The 21,956-nt window shown below is 42.4% G+C and overlaps 1 long non-coding RNA gene across 1 annotated transcript; it reads right to left on the bottom strand.

The window, feature by feature from the left end:
* Positions 1–1,693: 1,693 nt before the first annotated feature.
* Positions 1,694–21,210, bottom strand: LOC147659664 (uncharacterized). Its single transcript, XR_015307189.1, has 3 exons — positions 20,789–21,210; positions 7,177–7,308; positions 1,694–1,794 (listed from the first exon to the last, which is right to left on the bottom strand). It is a non-coding gene; the product is annotated as an uncharacterized LOC147659664 (long non-coding RNA).
* Between the last annotated feature and the right edge of the window lie 746 nt (positions 21,211–21,956).

The raw sequence follows: 21,956 nt of genomic DNA, 5'->3' as shown, positions 1-21,956 counted from the left end.
CACGATTCAAATTAAAGTAAATTCTAGTATAACAAAAAGAATAACTGAATAAGTGCCATGCCATGATCAGTGTATCAGCAAAGGAGAGCTGCAGAACATAACCACAAGCAACCACTAGACCGGTTTTGGCCTTGTTGAGTCTCATCAATGAGTTGCAGCTTGAGTCCTGTGACATAGTGAGCATGGGGCATCTGGAAATATATTTCATCATTATTTTGTATTCCTTCCAAGAGTCTAAAAAGCACATCAAACCACTTATTGCCATCTCACTGTTACTGGACGAGTTAGAAAAAGTGGAGAGAAAGGTAAGTCTGTCGCACCAGCAGATGTGAAGAAGGTGACAGTAAATAAAGATAGTGTTTTGATGTTTTTCCGTAGTGATGAAGATGTTAAGCATTTCCAGCGTTGACAGAACCTTCAGGGTAAAGCTCTAGAACATATATCACTCCTATATATATATATATTCATTTGGAATCCATCAAATGTTCTTGTAAAAGAACCTCACAGGATTTAAAGCTTTAATCTTGCCCTAAATTCGAACCATCCAACCCAGATGCCAAAAAGAAGGCATGCAATTTCAAGGCACTTCTAGACTTTAGGAAGCCTATTTCCAACCTCAAGGAAAGGAGAACTCAGTTGCACAGGGTAGAGGCCAGGATGAAGGTTCCATATTCATCACTTTTAAACCTAGGTCACCTGATGGCCATTAAATTTGCAGTATATTGTCAATAGCGAAATTCAGGTACCTTGAAAATGGGTAGGGCTATAAAAGTCTCTAAGCCTGTTCAGGCAAACCAATTTTAATGAATTTATTGTTGCATCTTTATGGTCTTCCTTGGATCAGTACTCCTTCTTGAGGTAGATCTTTGTATCAATCAAAATGCTACCTGACATTAAGAGAGTCCTCTATGTTTGTCAAATGGACCAGGTAAAAATTTAGTCTATGAGAAAGTGCTGAGCCTTGCAGGCTCCACATGTGATAGGATTTGTAACTGACCAAAAATAGGCACAGCTTGAATGCGTGGGTGTGACTGATCAAGAATGAATTGCACCATGTGAAGTCTACACCCGTAAGCCTAGATTTGTCATGGACAGGTCAAGAGGATTCTATGGTCAAGGAATCAATATCACTATATTTTAATACATAACTACAACTAAAAGCATGGAGATTATTCTATTATGTTCTTAATTGATTGAGGATGTGGGACAAAGATTCATTGCTCCCATCACCAGACTTACCACTCCTATGTCAGGTATTATAAAGAGAAAGGAATAGTGTTGTGGTTTGCCTCCTGTTGTTTCTTTCAATGCTTTTGAGCAGGTGAATATTTTAATCATATACGTGCTCCTTAATCTAAAAATATTTCTAAAAGCTGCTTGTGTAGTGACATTTTATGTACGCACTTGGCAGTGATCAGTTTTTATTTACTGGCACCACTCCAATTTTATATGAACACTGAGAGCATATGTCAATACTACTAGAATGTGTTAAAAAAATAATGAATTTCAATGTCAATATGATTAAATGAGGTATAAGGGTATAATTCTGGCAGAATAATAAGCAAATCTGTACTTCTGCATCAAAGGTAAAACATTACATCATGCAATAAGTTGACGTTTTTTAAAGAGACTCAAACTAAAAATGTAACTATTATCTTTGCTGAGCATTGAAATAAAGTAAAAGTACACGTACCGTTGTGAATGAACTGTATAGATAGTATATGGCCCAAGCTATGATCACGATATAGTAGATATTCAGCCAAAAGGCCAACACAGCAGCGGCTAGTCCTACACCTATTCAAAAGGAAACGCAATAAAATATTGTTTTTTTTTTAATTCGCAAACAGACATCACTAACAATTTGATTTTTTTTCAACTCGGTTTTGCAGCTAGAAAGAGCATTGTATATAATATTCACAAACACCCTTATTTTCAACTGAGTAGCATGTAACCTAAAAAACATCTATTGTCTCAAAATATTAGTTCATTTTCTATAATTTTTTAACATTGCCTCGAGGACCTTAAACTAAAAAAGCTTCTATAGTCCAGTATGCACCACTTCTCATCCCTCTTTTGCTCTTTACAAACGATTCTCCAGCTTTGTTTTCCAGTCTTTTTCGATGAATGACAAGTACACTTTCCTTTCAATCTCAACTATTTTTTGTAGAAGGATCACTTTTCTCTTTACATATACACTATTTAAGTTGAAAGTAACTACTTCTGAATCTTTGTATTACTTTTGCAGGTTCTGAATACTGTGAAATACTAAAAAAAAGGCCCAGTCACACCATTTGGCAACATTGAGTCTGTTCGAAGGCTTTAAGGACAACCCCTTTTCACTTTCTACTACCTTCAGTCTGGTTTCGGCCGGTTTTGCAACCAGTGTAAATCTTGGATTTCGAATGAGCCACAACTTCAGTTCCAATGGAAGTAGAAAGGTGGGATTTAATACATTCTCACCGTGGGTGCATGAGTTGGAAACTAATTGACTTTGTGTCTGCTATGGATGGCACAAAGCCCTTTTCAGCTGTTTATTGATTGCTTCTTTTCAACATTTTTCTGAAGGACACTTGTTTTTTGAAGCAGGAAAAGACATGTCTTGATTACTGTTGCAGACGTTTTAGCCTTATTCCTTGATTCTGATTCTTTCTTAAAACTATATATTTGTAGACATTATACTTGGAATCCATTTCTTTGAAATGCACTGTTGGCCTCCATTCTCCGAAGAGTGTCTTGGCCAGGGCTGCATTGGCCGTAGCGAGCATCGGGCATTTTCCAGGGAGGCTGGAAGGGTGGGGGCCGGTTTTGCAGCAGGTGGGGCTGTTTTTTTGTTACTGGGGGACGGTTTTCCAGCGGTGCTGCAATATCGGCCCCCAGTAAAAAAAAAAAGCAGCAGTGCTTCATACTTTTACATCCGCAGCGCCTCTCCTCTCTGGGGCTAGTCCTTCAAAATTACCAGGGCTGCTTTGGGTTTCCAGCCCGGCCCTGGTCTTGGTGGGCACAACTTTCCTAGAAAAGCAAGGTTGCTCCTTTCTCTCAGACGTTATTCACCACTCCGACTACCTGATGACAGGGTTTGCCTCTTGCGCTAATGTACATTAGGTACTCCTCAGTGACATGTCCCAAAAAGGACATAACACATCCAGGGGTGGCTCTAGGCTCATGGCGGCCCTGGGTAGGGAGCGTAGGTAGGGGGGCCCTGGAAGAGCGGGTCCGGGCGGGGCGGAGCGTGGAGGCCAGTGAAAAGGGGGAGGTCAGGGTGTTTGGAAGTGGAACAGAGCCGGGAGCCGCCAAATCCTTGCCAGGGGCCGCCATGCAAATATTTATCCATCCTCAGAGGATTATTATATTGAGGATATATATTGGCGCGCTGGCCCCTGGGTTTTGGTGGCCCTGTGCAGGTGCACTGCTTGCACATGCCTAAGGCCGCCCCTGACACATCATTCAACGTGTGGTGTCACGTACAGAGGCGCTGCGAACCAGGAGTGAGACATAAACGTCTTCTCTTTAGCCTCTTTTCATGTGGTTGACCTCAGTCTGTAATTATATAGATATGCACAAATATGTAAACACTAAGCAAAGGAATGCACAGTTGATCTGAAAAAAAAAACATTTCAATTATTTCAGTCACATCATCCTTCTGTACCTTCCACTGAATCAAAGATGAAGCGGGAGGGCCCAAAGCATGGAACATTGGAAAGAAAGTTGTGCCCAAAAGCATTACACAATGTGTCACCTGTGTTATTTGTCTTTTTTAAGGGCAACAGTGCATCACCGCGAAATCCACAGTGATTTCCTACTTAGAAGCTTCAGTTTAAATGAGCTACTTTATGTGCAATTAACTCCCAGATTCATCAAAGTCCTGTTTTGCTGGTCCTTAATAGTGAACTTTAAGGATTCGCTATTAAAGACTCGCAAAACGGGATGCATGTAGAAATCGCAATAATTTTAGCGATTTTTACAGCTTCCTTATTTGCGATTCGCTAATTGCTAATCGCAAATAGGGAATGGCTTTCCCATTTATTCCTATGGGCATAAAGTCCCATAGGATTGAATGGGGAGTCATTCCTTATTTGCGATTAGCAATTAGCGAATCGCAAATAAGGAAGCAATTCCAAGGGTGCAGGGTGTCCAAAGGACACCCTGTTGCACCCCTGAAATGGTAATGCCCACTGGTGTTGCGCACACACATGTCCCAAGGACATGTGAGTGTGTAACATACAACGTAGAAAAATGCACTAAAGTGCATTTTTCTAAGTTTTTACTTTTTACCACGTAGTTAGACTTCGCGGTAAATAGCGGCCCCAGATTGCGATTTCGCAATTTTAAAATGGTTCATGAATTGCATTTAAGGAATCTCAAATTGAGATTCTTAAAATGCAATTAATCGCAATTTAGCGATTTCTACATTTGCGATTTTTGCATTTGGGATGATGCATCCCAAATGCAAAAATAGCGCTCGCAAAGGGCCAGAGTCTCAGAATCTGGCCCTTTGCGAGCCGATTCTGGTTTGATGAATCTGGCTGTAAATCTATAAACAAGCAAAAAAAACACTTGCTAATGGTTTACCGTTTTCCTACCGAAACAACAATTCAATGCAGCCATCAAAAGTTTGATCACATTTTCTGTAATTGTTAGTGATCTTTGGACCTGTGTTCGTACACAGAAACAAAACTCAAACTCGGGAGCAAGAGTGATGCTAAATTCGTGTATCATTCCATACAATGATGCAAGCATCCCCAAAAGGTATATGCAGCACAATAAAAAGAACAAAAGTAATTTTTCAGGGGCATTTATGTGAATACATACGCCTTGACCTTCACTAATGGCGTTGCAGCCCGTTTACAATTCTAATTAGTAATTTTTAAGCGAGATATAAGTCTTTTCCTGAAATAAAAACAACTTCTTGGCCAGAAGAATAGGCAGAAAAGCACAATAAACGGCCCCTTGAACCTGGAGAAAAAGGCGAAAGGAAGAAAAGAAGTGATTTCATATCTTCGTGCTCCCTAGTGACCATTATTCCCTCAGCGAGTTCCAAGAGGGATAAATGTAGCTCAAGACCATTTGTCCTGTCAATTGTTTGGTTCATCTAGAATGGATCCACTCCTTCTTTATTTGACTGTACCTCTTTCCAGCATTCTTCTCTTAACACATTTCTACACTTAAAATGTATTTATTTGGGGTCTTTATAAGGACAGAGGGTTTCCAGTTGGGTGGCATTTAAATAATTATTTTTGCTTTCCGCCTAACACTGCAGTCTTCTGGATTATTTTGCTTGATGCAGCCTCGTGTTAGTTGGCATCAGATTTGCTGGTGCAGTGTGTGTTCTTTACATCAGATGTGGGTTTGGCACTACGTGGAACACTCCCTTTAAACCCAGGTACGCTACAGCAAGCAATGTACTGAAAGCCGAGAGTAAGTCTCCAGGCATATGCCCTCCCACTGCACTATGCCTAGTCACACAGCACAGCTCTATCGTTACCGCTAATAAAACTTTGTACATCGCTTATTTTTCGTTTTTTTCTGGACAGCTAATGGACTAGTAGAATTCTAGAGAGCATTACTTCAAGCACGAATGGAGGAAATTATGCCCCGATGTTTGAAGCCATTTAGCATTTCTTAACAGGTCGTATTGCTACTTTTGCCCACATGCATCAAGGCTTTTTGCATTCGCAAACGGTGCGAATCGCAAAATTCGGCGGTTTGCGAATGCAAATCCCGTTTTTGGGATGCATGAAGCATTTTGCTATATTCGCAATTTAAGAAATCGCAATTTTTTTGCGATTTCTCAAATTGCGATTGCATTTAAGAAATCGCATTTTTGAGATTCCTTAAATGCAATGCATGATTTTTAAAAAATTGCGAATTCGCAAATTAGAAGTGGTAAATTACCATAAATTTCACCTTCATGGTAATTTTAGAAAACTTTCAAAAATGCACTAAAGTGCATTTTTGAAAGTTTCATTTTAAACACACACATGCCCTTTGGGCATGTGTGTGTGAAAAAAACACTTTCAGGTACATTTCAGGGGTGCAGGGGGCGGTCCTTTGGACCCCCCCTGCACCCTTGAAATTGCATTCTCATTTTGCGATTCCTTAATTGCGAATCGCAAAATGAGAATGCCTTCCAATTGATTCCTATGGGCCTCTAGGCCCATAGGAATCAATGTAAAGGGATTCCCTATTTGCGATTCGCAAAATTGGGAATTGCAAATAAGGAACAATAAGGAATCGCAAATAAAAATGCGAATTTTTAATGCATAGGTATTTGTGATTTCTAAATTGCGATTCCTTAATTTTCGCAATTTTGGAATCGCAAATACCAACAATGATGCATGTGGCCGTTTGTCCTGTTAAGAAATGCAAAATGGCCATTTCAGATGTATAAAGGGCCAAAAACAGTCAAAATTTGCGATTGCTACACTGTAGAAATCGCAAATTGCAACCTCAATTTTGGAACTGCAAATAGGGATTACCTATTTGCAATTCCTAAAGCATAAATACAAAGCATTTCCTATATGCGAATTGGGCATTTAGGAAATGCAATTACCATTACTTCAAGTCGATGGTAACCATGTGGAAAATAAAAAAATGCATTACAAATTGAATTTTTTGATTGTGACATGAAGTACACATATGTATATGCACTTACATGTGCACTAGGACATTGGGGATGCCTCTAGGGGGGCCTAAAGCCCAGAGGTACCCTTGGCTGTGCATTTCTTAAATTGCGATTTCCTAGTAGGAAAACTCAATTTAGGAAATGCAAACCATATTCCTATTTCGCCCATAGGCCCAAATGCAATGGCATTTCCTATTTGCGATTCCTAATCTGTCTTTTATATTATGAAAGAGGAATAAATGTTGGGTACAATGGAAGAGAATGCTGCAAAAGTCATATAGCTGAGAGTGTGCACTTGCATAGCATATAATATTTGATGAGCTACAACAATCTGTGCACTTGTAAATGTAATGTTTATTCTAATGTTACACTAACGCCATCTCTATTCAAATACACAACTTGATATGGCAAAAGAAATTCTGTCAATTTATTTGTATGTGTCTTTTAAATGTTGCACTTGTAGAAAAAAAGGATACATTTTACTAAATGGTCTTTAAATGTAAAATAACTATGTGCCTAATATAAGCAAAAAAAATGCATAATCGAAATTGTACCTTTGAACATTGGAGCAAGTTTCCATACTCCAAGGCCTCCGATGGATGTGAACTGACCGAGGGAACATTCCAAGAGAAAAAGTGGCACTCCAGCAAAAAACAAAGTTAGAAAATATGGAATCAAAAATGCACCTAGAAGGAATAAAAAAAGATGTGATGAAACAAAGCTCTTCAGGACAACCCATTCAAATCAATAGCCTATTGATGGTGGCGCACTTGACAATTGTCTCACGTTGTACACTCATTCAGAACCATCAAATCTGTTCAAAGCTACATCAATATTAAATCAGACTCAATTGAAAGTAATGAAAATTCAGGAAAATGGAAAACAGACCAGAGTCATGCAGGCTTTGATTCTTATGAAATCAAAGAATCTGAAGAGAAATTGTATTTCGATTTTACTTCTTCAGTGTAATATACTATTATTGAAAGTTTCTTTATGAACACTTTGCAGGAAGCTAGAGCCACATGTACGACAGAAACATTTTGCAAGTTCCTAATTGAAGCTTTCTTTGACTTGCAATTAGGAGTCGCAAAATGGGATGTTGCAATATGTCTCAGACACATTTATGCCCAGATGCATCAAAGTACTGTTTTGCGATTCCTAATTTGCGAAAATTACCGAATCGCAAATTAGGAATCTCAAAATGGTATGCATCATTTTTTTCGCATTTTTTTGTGATTCGGTAAAAATCGCAATTTTTACCGAATCGCATAAAAAATGCGATTTTCAAATAGCGAATTCGCAATTCCCATTCATTCCTATGGGCTGAAATGCCCATAGGAATGAATGGGAATTGCGAATTCGCAATTTGAAATCGGAATTCACCAAAGCATTTCAAGGGTGGAGAGGGGGGTCCATAGGCCCCCCCCTGCACCCATGAAATGCACTTTTTACATGTAAGTTACATACACACATGTCCTAAGGACATGTGTGTCTGTAACTTAATAGTTTAAAAAATGCATTTTTGTGCTTTTTTAAACAATTTTGCAAATTACCACGAGGTTCAAACTCGTGGTAATTTGCACTTGCAATTTTAAAATTCGCTAATTTTTTAACAATGATGCATTCCATATAAGGAATCGCAAAATTGCGATTCCTTAAATGCAATCGCATTTAAGAAATTCGCAAAATTAGCGAATTTGTACAAAAACTAATGATGCATATCAAAAAGCATTTTTGGAGTCGCAAACGGCCGATTTTAAAGAATCGCACCGTTTGCGACTCCAAAAATGCTTGATGCATCTGGGCATTAGTGATTCCCAATTGGTCGCAATTTACCTGCTTCATCAATAGTCATGAGGCAGGTGAGAATTTGTGTCCCATTGGAATTGGCCTGTAGTCACAGGAATGGTGGCCTGCTGGGGTCAGAAGACCACCTAGTCTGTATTCGCTTTTCAAACGAAGTAAAAAGTTTTTTAAATGCAGCCCGTTTTCCATAAAGGAAAAGGGGATGCATTCCAAAGAAAAAAATTAAAAGTTCCCTCTTATTTTTTGCTAATCAGTAATAGGTTACCGACTCACAAAATGGGATAAGTACATGCCAAATAACTATTTAGCATTTGGAAATGGCCTAGTTCTCAATTTGCGACTGCTAACACGTGTCATATATGTGACCTCTAGACACTAGGGCCCAATTCAAAACGTTTTTGCTCACATAACATAATTAGATGCTCAAAAAATTAGATGCAATAAAAAAAATCTTCATCACATAATAAGGATTTTGAGAATTTGCACAGCTGTCATTGTAAATTTAGGATTAAAAGTGTGAGACTGGGAGGTCCACTATAGGCTACCATTCAGACGTAGGCAAAACTCCACAAATACAACATAAATACATAGTCACACATCTCTCTATGATAGCTTCTCTCTTGCAAGGCACACAAATGCATTTTGGTGAAAGGGATAAGTTAGTGACTTGAAAGTATAAGCAAGGATAAGGAATGATCCCACCTAGTGAAAACTACGTATGGGCACTTTTTTTGATAGGTCATATTTATTGGGATTTAAAACTGTAGTAGATAATATCCACGTGTTCTTTGTAAATCTCATAAAAGTAAGAAATCTACCCCAGAAAAGGGGAAATCCTACCAGTGCAGATTTGTGACTTTTAAAATGAAAACTTTGAGAATCAGGACCTAGGTTGTAAACAGGAACAGTGAGGGTAACTTGTTGGGAAAATATTGGGTTTTGATTAATGTATAATTATAATTGTATACATTATGCCTATGTGCATTGCAAATGTATAGCCTTAGAGGAAAAATAAAGTCCTGAAATGTTCCTCTTTCTTTCTTTCTTTCTTTCTTTCTTTCTTTCTTTCTTTCTTTCTTTCTTTCTTTCTTTCTTTCTTTCTTTCTTTCTTTCTTTCTTTCTTCCTTCCTTTCTTTCTTTCTTTCTTTCTTTCTTTCTCACTTAAATGAACAAACAGAAATCTTAACTGTCACAAGTATGTAAATTCCACAATCAACCAGCTGCAGGTCACTTGCATGTAAGGGAATATGTATGTGGTATTTCAATAGAACAAGCCTAGCCAAATAGTGTTGGAGCTCTGTACATGGTCAAAGACAAGCATAAAGTCAATACTCAATAGGAGAGGAAGCTAGGTTGTGGATGGTTAATGCATTGGGATGCAGTATTCTCTAAAGAAGCAAGGCTTCACCTTTAATAAATTGAAGCAGCGTTTCGATGGACCTGATGATATGGGGATGTTGTTTCAGATATTGCCTGCCTAGATGGAAAAGGTCTACTGTTTTGTGTTTTTCTGTTTTACACATCTTGGTCTACTGTCTGATTGTGTCCTGGCTTCGGTTGTTCCAAGAACCACAAGAAATGGTGAGCTTGTCTGGAAGATGAGCAGGGTTGCTGGTTGTAGTGAATGTAGCTAGTTTTGAAGATGGGGTGTCCAGCGGGTCTATCTGTAGACTTTTTGCCCTTATATTTCTGACCTGTTTTTGTTGGTTTTATGACTCTGGACACTTTACCACAGTTAAACTGTTAAACAGTGCTAAAGTGCATAAGCTATCCCTGTTAATTGTGTTATGAATTGGTGATTCCATGATTTATATATTTGACTTGCTAGTCAGTCCCTAGTACAGTGCATTGTATGTGCCCAGGGACTGTAAATCAAATGTTGCTAGTGGGCCTGCAACACTGATTGTGCCTCCCACCTAACTAGCCTGTAAATGTAACTCAGATCTGCCACTGCAGTATCTGTGTGCAATTTGGTACTGCCATGTTGACTTGGCAAGTGCACCCACTTGCCAGGCCCTACCCTTGGCTTTTCTTACATGTTAGTCACCCCTAAGGTAGGACGAAGGTACCCCTGTGGGCAGGGTGCAGTGTATGTGAAAGGTAGGACATACCCTGATGTGTATGGCATGTCCTGATAGTGAAATACTGCTAAATTAGTTATTCACTATTGTAAGACTATTTCTCCCCATAGGATAGAATGGAGAGTTTGCTTATAAAATCTTATAAGCATAACTGCCCATGGAAACAAGATGGGAAAATAAAGTTTGATATGCCTGAACTCAGAATGTTAAGTTGCATCTTTTAGTGAGGGTGATTTTTACATTCTGGGTTTGAAAATACCACTTTGATAAAGTAGGTAATTTCTTGCTTAGCCATCCAGTGTGCCTCTGCTAGGTTTTGTATTGACTGGAGTGTCAGGGGCTGGGGATGTGCATTCTGTTCAGACAGCCATTTTGGGTTTTGAAGTGTGTCCTGCCTTTCCAGGGTGAGCCAGGGCTGGGCTGAATAGACCTGGGATGCATTCAGAGTAAGGGGTGGAGTTCTCACTACCACCTGAATAGGGCCCGGTTTGCATTTAGAGTGGTGGGAGGAGATTTCCCTTGCACCTGAATAGGCCATGTCTGCCTTACACAATACTGTCTCCACCACCTGCCAGGCAGCTGCACCAGAGCACATAACTGGGTTTGGATGGGTAAAGAGCTTCTCTGCCTGCAGAGAACAAAAGGAATTGTGCTGTAATAGGTGGGCACCAGACCCCTGAACGTTAGACTACTGCCGAACTAAGGAAACTGTCAGGAAGAAGAACCAGGAAAGCTGGAGGAGGAGTGCTGCCCCTGTGCTGTGTGCTGCTGGGGTTGACCTGCAGTTGGTGCTTCTATCTTGGGCAGGGAAAGGACTGGACTGTGCTTTCATCATCCTGTCTCAGGGTTAGAGAAGACTTCAAAGACTACTTCTGGAAATCAAGAGGAACATGTGCCAAGGAGAAGAGCTAGAAGTAACTGAAGTAGGAGTACTGCTCCTTTGCTGTGTGATGTCTGGAGTTGGCCTACAGTAGCTGTTTCTGCCAAGAAGAGGAACTGTCTGTGTATCCTGCTTGCAAAGTATCTCCAAGCGCTTGAGGTGGAGCTTGCTCTCGGTTCAAGAGGTCTCAGGAACAGGAAAAACATCACCGTCCTTCTGGCATTGTCTCAGGAACCGCTAGTTTCAGTTGCCACGGAGGAATAGGTCAACCGACTCTGTCACTGAGTCTGTCGCAGGATTCTGTGTCCTGCAAGCACTGCAGAGAGCACTGCCTTGCTTTGCCATGCAACCCTGGTCTCACCAACTCCGCCAACGAGCCACTGCATGCACTGTGGGCACCGCACTCTTGACTGCTTTGTTACACACTGCACAGACGTCACTGAATCTATCACTGCCCGACTCAAAAATCAACCGGCTCTATTGACGCACCATGACCTTCCAGCACCGCATTGAGTACCGTCTCACCCTGCAACGCAAGCCTTGGTCTCACCAACTCCACCAATGAGCCGCTGCCTGCACTGAGCCATGATCACACTTCACACTTCCATCTAACATTGCAACCACGACAGTTGCCCGGACCAACTCGCATCAACACGATGGGTGCAGCAAGAAAGGTACTGTCTCTGATTCTGTCGACGCTTTAGCTGACCTGCACCAACGTGGTTGGCTGGATTTGTTAAACTCTGTCGTGTTCAGTATCGCTGTAGCCCCGACCGAAGCTACTGAGTGGGAGGAACTGTGTTTTCACGTTATTCCTGCAATTTAATAGTTCATTTCCACAGTAACAATTTTTACAGTATTGTTTGTTGGAATGTTGTCATTTTTGATCTTGTTTGGTTTAGATAAAGTTTTACTTATTTTTCTAAACTGGTGTGGTTTCCATTTGTAGTGTTTTCACTGTGTTACTGTATGCATGCACAAATGCTTCACACACTGCCTCTGAGATAAGCCTGTCTGTTCGTGCCACGCTACCAAGGGGGGGGGGGGGCAGGGGGTATTTTAGAAGTGTATCCTCCTTACCCTGACTAGGAAGAAGGGTCCCTACTTGGTCACAGGTACCTACGTCTGCCAACTAGAGACCCCCATTTCTAACATTTGTGGTCAGCGGTGAGGATCTGGACTTGCATTTGTACCTTACATACAGTGATTGGTGTACACTACTAGTATAGTGCAGACCATTACGCAACCACATACTGCTTTTTTCAGTTTTCTAGTGTCCTCCTGGAAGTATTTTTAATACTGAGACTCTGATTAGATATTGCACCTCTAAAGTTTTGAGAAAATGGAACTTGACTTCTGGCACATGTTCATATATACGATGAGGGAACTACGTTTGTTCTGCAAGAAAAGGGGGTTGCCTGTGAAGGGAAGGTCGAGAAATGATCTAGAGGCAGCCCTATTTCAGTATGAACTACCCCGCCTGGGGCTAACAATACCAGATGAGTATGAGAAGGAGGATGTCTATGAAAGTGAGGGAGAAATAGAGAAAGTTGAATGGCTTCTGGCTTGTGATCAGAGGCTGAGAGAGCTTGATGAGGAGCTCGAGAGGGCTGTGATGAATAAGGCATCAGCCTGGTAAAAAGAAATGTGTGTAGCTCAGGAAGTGAGCTTGGATGGATTGGAGGTGGAGTCCAGCTCAGATGGTGGCAGTAAAAAGGTGTTTTCTAGTGCTGAGGAAGAAGTACACACACCCAGAGATGTGGCACCTCACTTGAAGGAGGTGGTTAACACACACACAAGTGGGTTCAAGTTTTTGGGGTAGCTGCAGTGGTGTGCAGTGTCCCTGAAGTGGATTGGGGAACTTGCATAGGGGATCATATTCCTAGTGGTGGGAGGGACACTCTACTAACTCTAGAGGAGAGGTCCTGGGAGAGGGGTTCCCACATGTAGAAGTTCTGGTCTGTGAGTGTGGAGACTGAGCAGAAGAGGGTGGGTTGAGTGACAGAGATAGTCAGACACTGTCTTGCCAATCTCAGGAGAGTGAGTTGTATTTCTACGAGGCACTGGATGGTTAGGCAAAGGGTAGCTTGGTTAACACCTGTGTGATGCTGTGTGATTCAATTGTTGGAGAGCATATTTTAAGTACCTGTTTTTCACAGCTATTGCAAAACCTGGTGGAGTGTGAGTTCTCTGACCCCAGGGAGCTCACACTCGAGGCAGACCTTGTGGTATATTCCAGAGGGTCCGAAGAAGCATCTGGGGTGATCCTGAAGGAGGTGGCTCAGGTTTTCCCCAACCAAGTGAGGTAGGGGGAGGTTGTGGTGGACTAGATAGGTCCCAGAGTAATGGGAGGGGTGTAGGGCCCCATTTCCTGTCTCATAGGAGAAGGAGTGGGAGTGGGCTATGTCAGAGGTGTCCAAAACCCAATCTCAAGGCCTGGTTGGTTCCATGAGTGAGCGCCAGGAGGGGGGCCTAGTCTGTACCAGGAGGCCATCCCCTGGGGGGATCCTAAGGTGTCTGTTGAGCTAGTGACGACTGGAGTAACTAGCATTCCACCAGCTCTGGTATCTGGTGCACCTCTCCATTTGTGAGGGTGCATGTGTCCATAGAGAGGGTGAGGGGGGATGCAGTCCCCCGTGGAAGGACCCGCGGGTCAGGGGTTGCCAGCTCTGATGTCAGAGAACTGACCCTGATAAGGCTACTTCAGGCCTCGAGGTCTTCCTGCTCTGTCAGATGGACAGGATGCTGGAGACCTGCACTAGGCAGGCTCTTGCACAACTTCAGAGGAGTGTGTTTCATGGGGGTGTATTCCCTCAGAAGTCCTGGGTTGCCAGGCACATATCCAGCCTAAGGGTGTAGACTCTGGGTAGGAGGGCCAGGTTCATGGTGTCCCCCCTGACCTGGAGGAAGGGGCGACTGCTAACAGTACACCTACCAGTCTGTCTACTGGGGCACCGCTATAGGTGGGAGGGTGCAGGGTCTCAGTACAGAGCAGGGACAGAGCAGCCTCACCCCTGACTCCTGCTCTGGGTAAGGGTATTGACCCTAGGCTTGGAACCCAGTTGCAGGCTAGAACCCCTGAAATGGTGGGTGAATTGTGCAGGACACCTGCCACAGGTACCCTGACAATTTTGGAAGGGGGTACTGCTCCAGGTGGGGGGGGGGGGGGGGGGGATGAAAGAGCCCAAATTGAGAGAACCAGGTGTGGGAGAGCTCTGCCCAGTCCCTTGCCCGGTTTCAGGTTAAAAAGCCTGGGCTGGAGGGTCAGTGTCAGGATGTTTTCCCTGACCTGAAAGGAGAGAGAGTGGACAAAGGGTGCCAGGCACCTGGGGCAACTTCCCCCCTCTCTGATGCCACAGAGGTTCGAGACCCTGAAAGGCATATGGCCTGGAACTCATCTCCGGCCATTGTCAGTGGCCACTGTGGCTTGCTGTTCTGGTGGATAGAGCGGGGCTCCAGGGGAGGGGACAGGAGTCACACCCTGGACTGGACTGGGCCACACCAACGTGTTGGCCATGTGGGTACTGTCTGCGTGTTGAGACACACCTGTGAACAAGCTAAGTTTAGGTGCTGCACGGATGGTGTCCACAGGTGAAGAGAATGTTTCCCCATTGGTTAGCATAGTGGGCCCTGAGAGTATGGACAGAGGGATCCAACACTGGATTAAAAAAGGTGTAGAACCAGAACATGCCCCCGCTATTGTGGGCCAGGTCTAGGTTCTATCACCTCAACTAGGGAAGTCCACCAAGGGATAGTCTACCCTGGATTTAAGCTGGAAGGGGATTGTGTTAGACCTGGCTTGTCCAGCAGGTTTATCCCTAGACTTTTTGATTTTTGGCCTACTGTTTCTGACCTGTTTTGTTTGTTTTATGACTCTGGACACTTTACCATTGTTGATCAGTGCTAAAGTGCATATGTAAATTGTGTTATGGATTGGTGATTCCATGAGTAGCATATTTCATTTACAAGTCAGTCCCTAGTACAATGTACTGTATGTGCCCAGGGCCTGTAAATCAAATGCTGCTAGAGGGCCTGCAGCACTGATTGTCACACCCACCTACGCAGCCTGTAAATGTAACTCAGATCTGCCACTGAAGTATCTGTGCGCAGTTTGGTACTGCCATGTCAACTTGGCAAGTGCACCAACTTGCCTGGCCCTACCCTTCCCTTTTCTTAAATGTTACCCCCCAAGGTTGGCCCAAGGTACCCCTGTGGGCAGGGTGCAGTGTTTGTGAAAGGAAGGACATGCCCTGCTGTGTGTGGCATTTCCTGATTGTGAAATGCTGCCAAATTCATTTTACACTACTGTAAGGCTATCTGTCCCCATAGGATAAAAGGGGAGTTTGCTTATAACATCTTATAATCATAACTGCCCATGGGAACAAGAAAGGAAAGTAAAGCGTGATATGCCTGAACTCAGAATGTTACATCTATTAGTTAGGGAGATTTTTACATTCTGCGTTTGAAAATATGACTTTTAGTAAGTAGGTATTTTCTTGCTTAGCCATCCAGGGTGCCTCTGCTATGTTGTGTATTGACTGTCTGTCTTTGGAGTGACAGGGGCTGGGGATGTGCATTCTTTTCAGACAGCCACTTGGGGGTTGAGGTGTGTCCTGCCTTTCCGGGGTGAGTCAGAGCTGGGGTGAATAGACCTGGGCTGCATTTAGAGTACGGGGAGGAGTTCTCACTAGCACCTGAAAAGGCCCAGTCTGCATTGAGAGTGGTGAGAGGAGATTTCCCTTGCACCTGAAAAGCCCATGTCTGCCTTACACAATGCTGTGTTCACCTCCTGCCAGGCAGCTGCACCAAAGAGTACAGAACTGGGTTTGGCTGTGAAAAGAGCTTCCCTGCCAACAGAGAACATAGAGGAGAAGTTCTGCCCCTGTGCTGTATGCTGTTGGGGTTGGCCTGCATTGGTTGCTTCTGTCTTGGGCAGGGAAGGGCTGGACTGTGTTTTATCATCCTCCTGTTAGAGGTTGCTCCAAGGGCTTGAAGTAGAGCTTGCTTCCTGTTAGAAGTCTCAGGGATAGAAAAGACTTCAAAGACTACTTTTGGAAATCAAGATGAACCTCTGCAAAGGAGAAGAGCTAGAAGAAACTGGAGAAGGAGTACTGCCACTTTGTTGTGTGCTGTCTGGGGTTGGCCTGCAGTGGCTGTTTCTGCCAAGGAGAGGAACTGTGTGTGTATCCTTCTTGGAAAGTACCTCCAAAGGCTTGAAGTGGAGCTTGCCCCCTGTTCAAGAAGTCTCAGGAACAGCAAAGACCTCACCGTCCTTCTGGGCACTGTCTCCAGAACCGCTGGTTTTTGTCGCCACAGAAGTCAAGTGAACCGACTCTGTCACTGAGTTTGTCATGCGATTCCTTCTCCTGAAGGCACAGCAGAGAGCACCACCTCACTGCGCAACGCAACCCTAGTCTCACTGACTCTGTCAACGAGCAACTGCTTTCACCGCGTCCTGTGGGCACCGCACTTTGCACCGCTTCGCTACATGCTGCACAGACATCACAGACTCCGTCGCTGCCCAACTCAAACTTCAACCAGCTTCGGCTTCGCCGCCGCACTGTGACCTGCCACACCGCATCGAGCACCGTTTCACCCTGCAACCCAAGTCTTGGTCTCACCGACTCTGTCAATTAGCTGCTACCTGCATCGAACCGCGAGGACACTGCATGCTGCAATGCTTCTGTCTCACATTGCAACTGCGGCGGTTGCCCCAACCGCCTCGCATTGGCTGCAACAGGAAAGATAATGTTCCAAGTCTGTCAACGCTTTAGCTGACCCGTACTGACGTGGTTGGCTGAAATTGTTAGACTCAGTCGTGTTCAAGATTGCGGTAGCCCCGTACGGAGCTACTAAGTTGGAGGAACTTTGTTTTCACATTGTCCTGTAATTTAAAGGTTATTTTGCACAGTAACTATTTGTACTGTGTGGTATGTTTGATTTTTGTCATTTTTGATCTTGTTTGGTTTAAATAACATTTTACTTATTTTTTTTAACTGGTATGGTGTTCATTTGCAATGTTTTCACTGTGTTACTGTATGCATGCACAAATGCTTTACACACTGCCTCTGAGATAAGCCTTCTGCTCGTGCCAAGCTACCAAGGGGGTGAGCAGGGTTATTTTAGAAGTGCATCCCTCTTACCCTGACTAGTAAGAAGGGTCCCTACTTGGTCAAAGATAACTACCTCTGCCAACTAGAGACCCCCTTTTCTAACATTTAGTAAAAAGAGCTGGTACCACACTGGCTTTGTTCTTTATGGCACTCCATTCCTTGAGGGTGAGGTTGGTGTTCAGAGTGAATCTAAGTGGCTTGGCATTTGGTGAAAGCTGGGTTTAGAAGACATCAAGGCTCATATCATTGAGCTAGAAGTGTACTGTATCTTGTTTCTTGTTCTAGGAAAATAACACAACTTCTGTGTTGGTTGGGTTGAGCTTTAGGTAGACACTGAACATCCATGTCTGGATGATGGTCAAGCTCTGTTTTAATCCATTGGGTGTTTGAAGCAGAGCAGACTTTCAAATAGAGATATGTATCATATTTTTAATCCTGATACAGGTAAAACAAGTCTAGGACCATGTATTTCTATGTAAAGGTTGAAGACAACAGGAGAAAGTAGGGAATGCTGGGGGACTGCACAGGAGATTGGGATATTTTGTGACCTGAAGATGCCCATGTGGCCAAATTGGCATTGGTTGGAAAGGTAGAAGGAGAAATAGTGAAGGACATTGCCAGTGATTCCCACTTCAGACTCCACAGCATATACGAGGGTAGATGGCCAACTGTGTCAAAGGCAGCTGGGATGCCCAGCAATCTCAGCAGGGATGGGTCATTATCATTTTTGGTCAAAAGAGTATTGTCTATGAAGTGTAAGCTAGCAGTCTCCTTGCTGCAGGTTGTTCTGAAGCTAAAGTTGGTAGTCATACAGGAGATGGTTAGCATTGATGTGATCGCAGAATCAAATGCAGGCTGCTTTTTCAATGCCCTAGTTAATAAATTATTGGTGAGTAATGGACCAGTAGCTGGCGAGGTCATCAGGGTCAAGTGACTATTTCTTTAGAAGTGGGAGGATCTGTTCTGTCTTGAGAACCTCTGAGAAGATGCCTTGAGTGAGAGAGTCGTTTTGTTTCAAATTCCTATTCAGAGACATTTTATCCATAAAAGAATAGATCAGTCATAATAAAAGGGGAAATATAGCAATCCATTAACAAAAACCAAAAAAAAAGAAGTTCATGCATTACAATTGATTTTGCATAAAACAAATATATACAAAAGTCCCATAAATTAATTAATATTATAAGCTCATTATCTTTATAAAAACAGATTCCATCAAATGTATGTTGGGCCTAATCACAGCATCTACATTTTGATTCAGAAAAAGAAAATCATAAGGTGCACATTGAATTACAAGCGCGCACTGACAATTTAAAAAAGGAACCTACATGGGCCATTAACTGAGTGAGAGAGTCATTGACAATGGTTTGCCGGGGTAAGAGAGAACTCCCAAAAAGAGCTTTGATTAATTATTATGTTGAGACACCATCTTCATAAGAAGTGTGTCTGTGGGAGTTGAATATGCCAGTGAGATCTTGAAGGAATACTTTGAAGCCTGACCAGTTCAGGATCCTACAGGAAGGAGTGGGTATAAGAGATGAATCAGGCTTGGTGTTGTCAATGATTATAGGCTTATAGTACAAGTTGCAAAACATATGCATACATAACAATAAAATTGAATGATTTATGGTTATGTTTCTAGCCATGCATGTGTGTAATGCATGTAATGCATGAATTGTTCATGATCAGTGTACTGTATATTGTGTGAGTATATAGCCTTCAAATCAAAGGCATACATTCATTAAGACTCATTTCTCGTGCGTATCAGTTTTTTGTCTTTTAAAAGGCATGATGCCTTCTTTCTTTTATCCTGATCATTCTAGATAATACATTCCACAATTCACAATTGAAAGAGCTGAGAGTATCATTTCTCCAATACCCTGCTGGAAATAATGTGAACTTTTCAGATAAATACCGAGGGCCCAATTCACAGAATGAACTTAAGACGCAATCCTAAACTTACTACTATTTTGGTATTCGCAGAAGGCACTTACTCATTTTGGTATTCACAGAAGTTAGTAGTCCTAACTTTAGGACTCCTAAATGCCTTCTGTGAATACCGAAAGTCATACATTTAGGATTTTTCTCAATTTAGTTGTAGTAAAGTTAGGACTCCTAACTTTAGGACTCCTAAACTGAGAAAAATCCTAATTTTAAGACTTTCGGTATTCACAGAAGGCATTTAGGAGTCCTAAAGTTAGGATTCCAAAACTTGCACCCCAAACATCACCAATGCTCCTCCCTTGAGTACTAAAAGAGATGCAGCAAAGCTAACAATATAAACCCTTGTGTGAGCAATAAAACAGCTGACCAAACACTATTAATGCAAACCCTTATGTGGGTGCCCAAACAGCTGCTTGAACACCAACAATGCTAACTTGCCTGTGAGTGCTAAGACAGCTGCCTAAACACCAACCATTCTAACCCTCCTGTGGGTGTGGAACCAGCTGCCCAAACACCAACAATTCCTGTGGGTGCTGAGACAGCTGCCTGAACACCAGCAATGCTAACCTTTCGGTGGGTGTGGAACAGCTGCCTGAACACCAACAATGCTAACCCTCCTGTGGGTGCTAAGACAGTTGCCCAAACCCCAACAATGGTAAATCGCCTCTAGGCGCTGAAACATCTCCAGCAACATCAACAATGCTAACCTTCCTGTGGGTCCTGAAACAGCTGCCTGAACACCAACCATGCTAACCCTCATGTGGGTGCTGATGCAGAAGTAGCAACACCATGACTGCTAGCTGTCCAGTGGATGCTGAAACAGCTGGACAAACATCAACAATGCTAACCCTCTTGTGGGTGCTGAAACAGCTCCACGAAAACCAAAAATGCTAAGCTAATAAGTGTTTCTTCATGTTTGAAAGACAGAGGGGGCTTTCTAGATCTTGGAGCCACTGATGGAGGAGTGAAATTAACTGCGTGTCACTAAATTGAAAAACATGGAACTGCATTACTTTTGTTTCATTTCAAAAGCAATCTGCTGGTATAATAGGTGTCAATTACTTCATCATGAAATTAATGTTGTAGATGCAATTAAGTTTTGTTTTGGGATTTTATGTTAATATTTACATTTAATAAAACAACCGTTTTTAATAGTGAGAATCGGGTATTTTGAGGAAACTAATGAAAACCCCAAAATCTGCATAAGTAAAACTAATTTAATAAAACCCAGTTATTATTTTTTCCGTGTGATGCCACTTATAGAAAACAATAGGCACAGGTGGTGTGAACTGTAAAGAAATATTTGCATGTGAAGATTATCTACAAGCAAATGATGACCTACCTCCTCCATTTTTGCCGCACAAATATGGAAATCGCCACACATTCCCTAAACCAATGGCGTATCCAACACATGACATGAGGAAGTCAAATCGTCCTTTCCAATTGTCTCTATCTGGATCTTCTACTCTTTTCTTCTGCACTTTCACTACCAGTGTCTTGGGTTTGTCATTCGTTATAGAGGCTTCACTGAGCTCAGTGGATATTTGCCCATCCGCAGCTTTTGTGCCATTGGTCGCCATGTCTCGGGGTTTGGAGTGAGGGTGCCTGGGAGCCAGACGAGAGATTTCAGCACCAGTCCACGTGGACAGCAGCTTCGCGGCTGTAAATTACTCAACTAGGGATATGAATTGGTGGTAAAATATAAATAAAACGTCACTGTTCCAGCGTGATGTCCTATGAGCAGCTCCAGTGATTTTCTGCATTTATCTGAAAAATAATAAATAAGAAAATCAATTTAGTACAGTGTAATACAACAGCAGATGTAGTATTTATTTAAGTATTAAAGTACACCTTCCAAAGTAATGTCAACTAAAATAAACACCACAAACAAGTTAATTTCAAAGTGCTGTGGACAATGACACGCGTATATGTGAGATGCATATTTCAATGGTTTTTGGTGTATCAGGTGATATACAGTATAATTGTTTTAGGGCTTTGAAAACAAATGTGACATCACCGAGTTAGATGTGTTGCACCTGTCGTTGAGACTCTTTTTCTAAATACCACCAGGTTTCTGATGTAGTAATATTTTGCTCTAGGACTACTGATATTGTGAGCTGTGGTGATTTACCAAATTATTCCAGGCTGTCCCACAAGTGTTGGGGAATTACTTCAGAAATCAGTGTGTTCACAAGTAATTCCCATATTCTTGGCGTTTTTTTAGGAGACCCATAGGGTGGTATTGCATATGCAGATTTGCCACACATCTCAGATTCCTGATTCGGCTAGCAACTTCTCAGCAATTCTTAGAATTTCGGAATGGATGCCTGAGTGGATAACTTAAAGTTTTTCTGACAGGACGGGAAACAATAGGCAGTAATCACACTACTTAAGACACAAACTGCTGGTAACACCTATTTTTTCAGAAGAATGAAAGATACAGGATAATGTATATGATAGATATGATTACTATTGTTTGTTGTTTGTTTGGGCTTGTGTGTGTGCATAGC

The sequence above is a fragment of the Lissotriton vulgaris genome, unplaced genomic scaffold (assembly GCF_964263255.1).
Source record: "Lissotriton vulgaris unplaced genomic scaffold, aLisVul1.2 SCAFFOLD_4451, whole genome shotgun sequence".
Taxonomy (NCBI): Eukaryota; Metazoa; Chordata; class Amphibia; order Caudata; family Salamandridae; genus Lissotriton; species Lissotriton vulgaris.
Note: the sequence above shows the minus strand (reverse complement) of the source record. Positions and strands in the feature narration are given on the sequence as shown.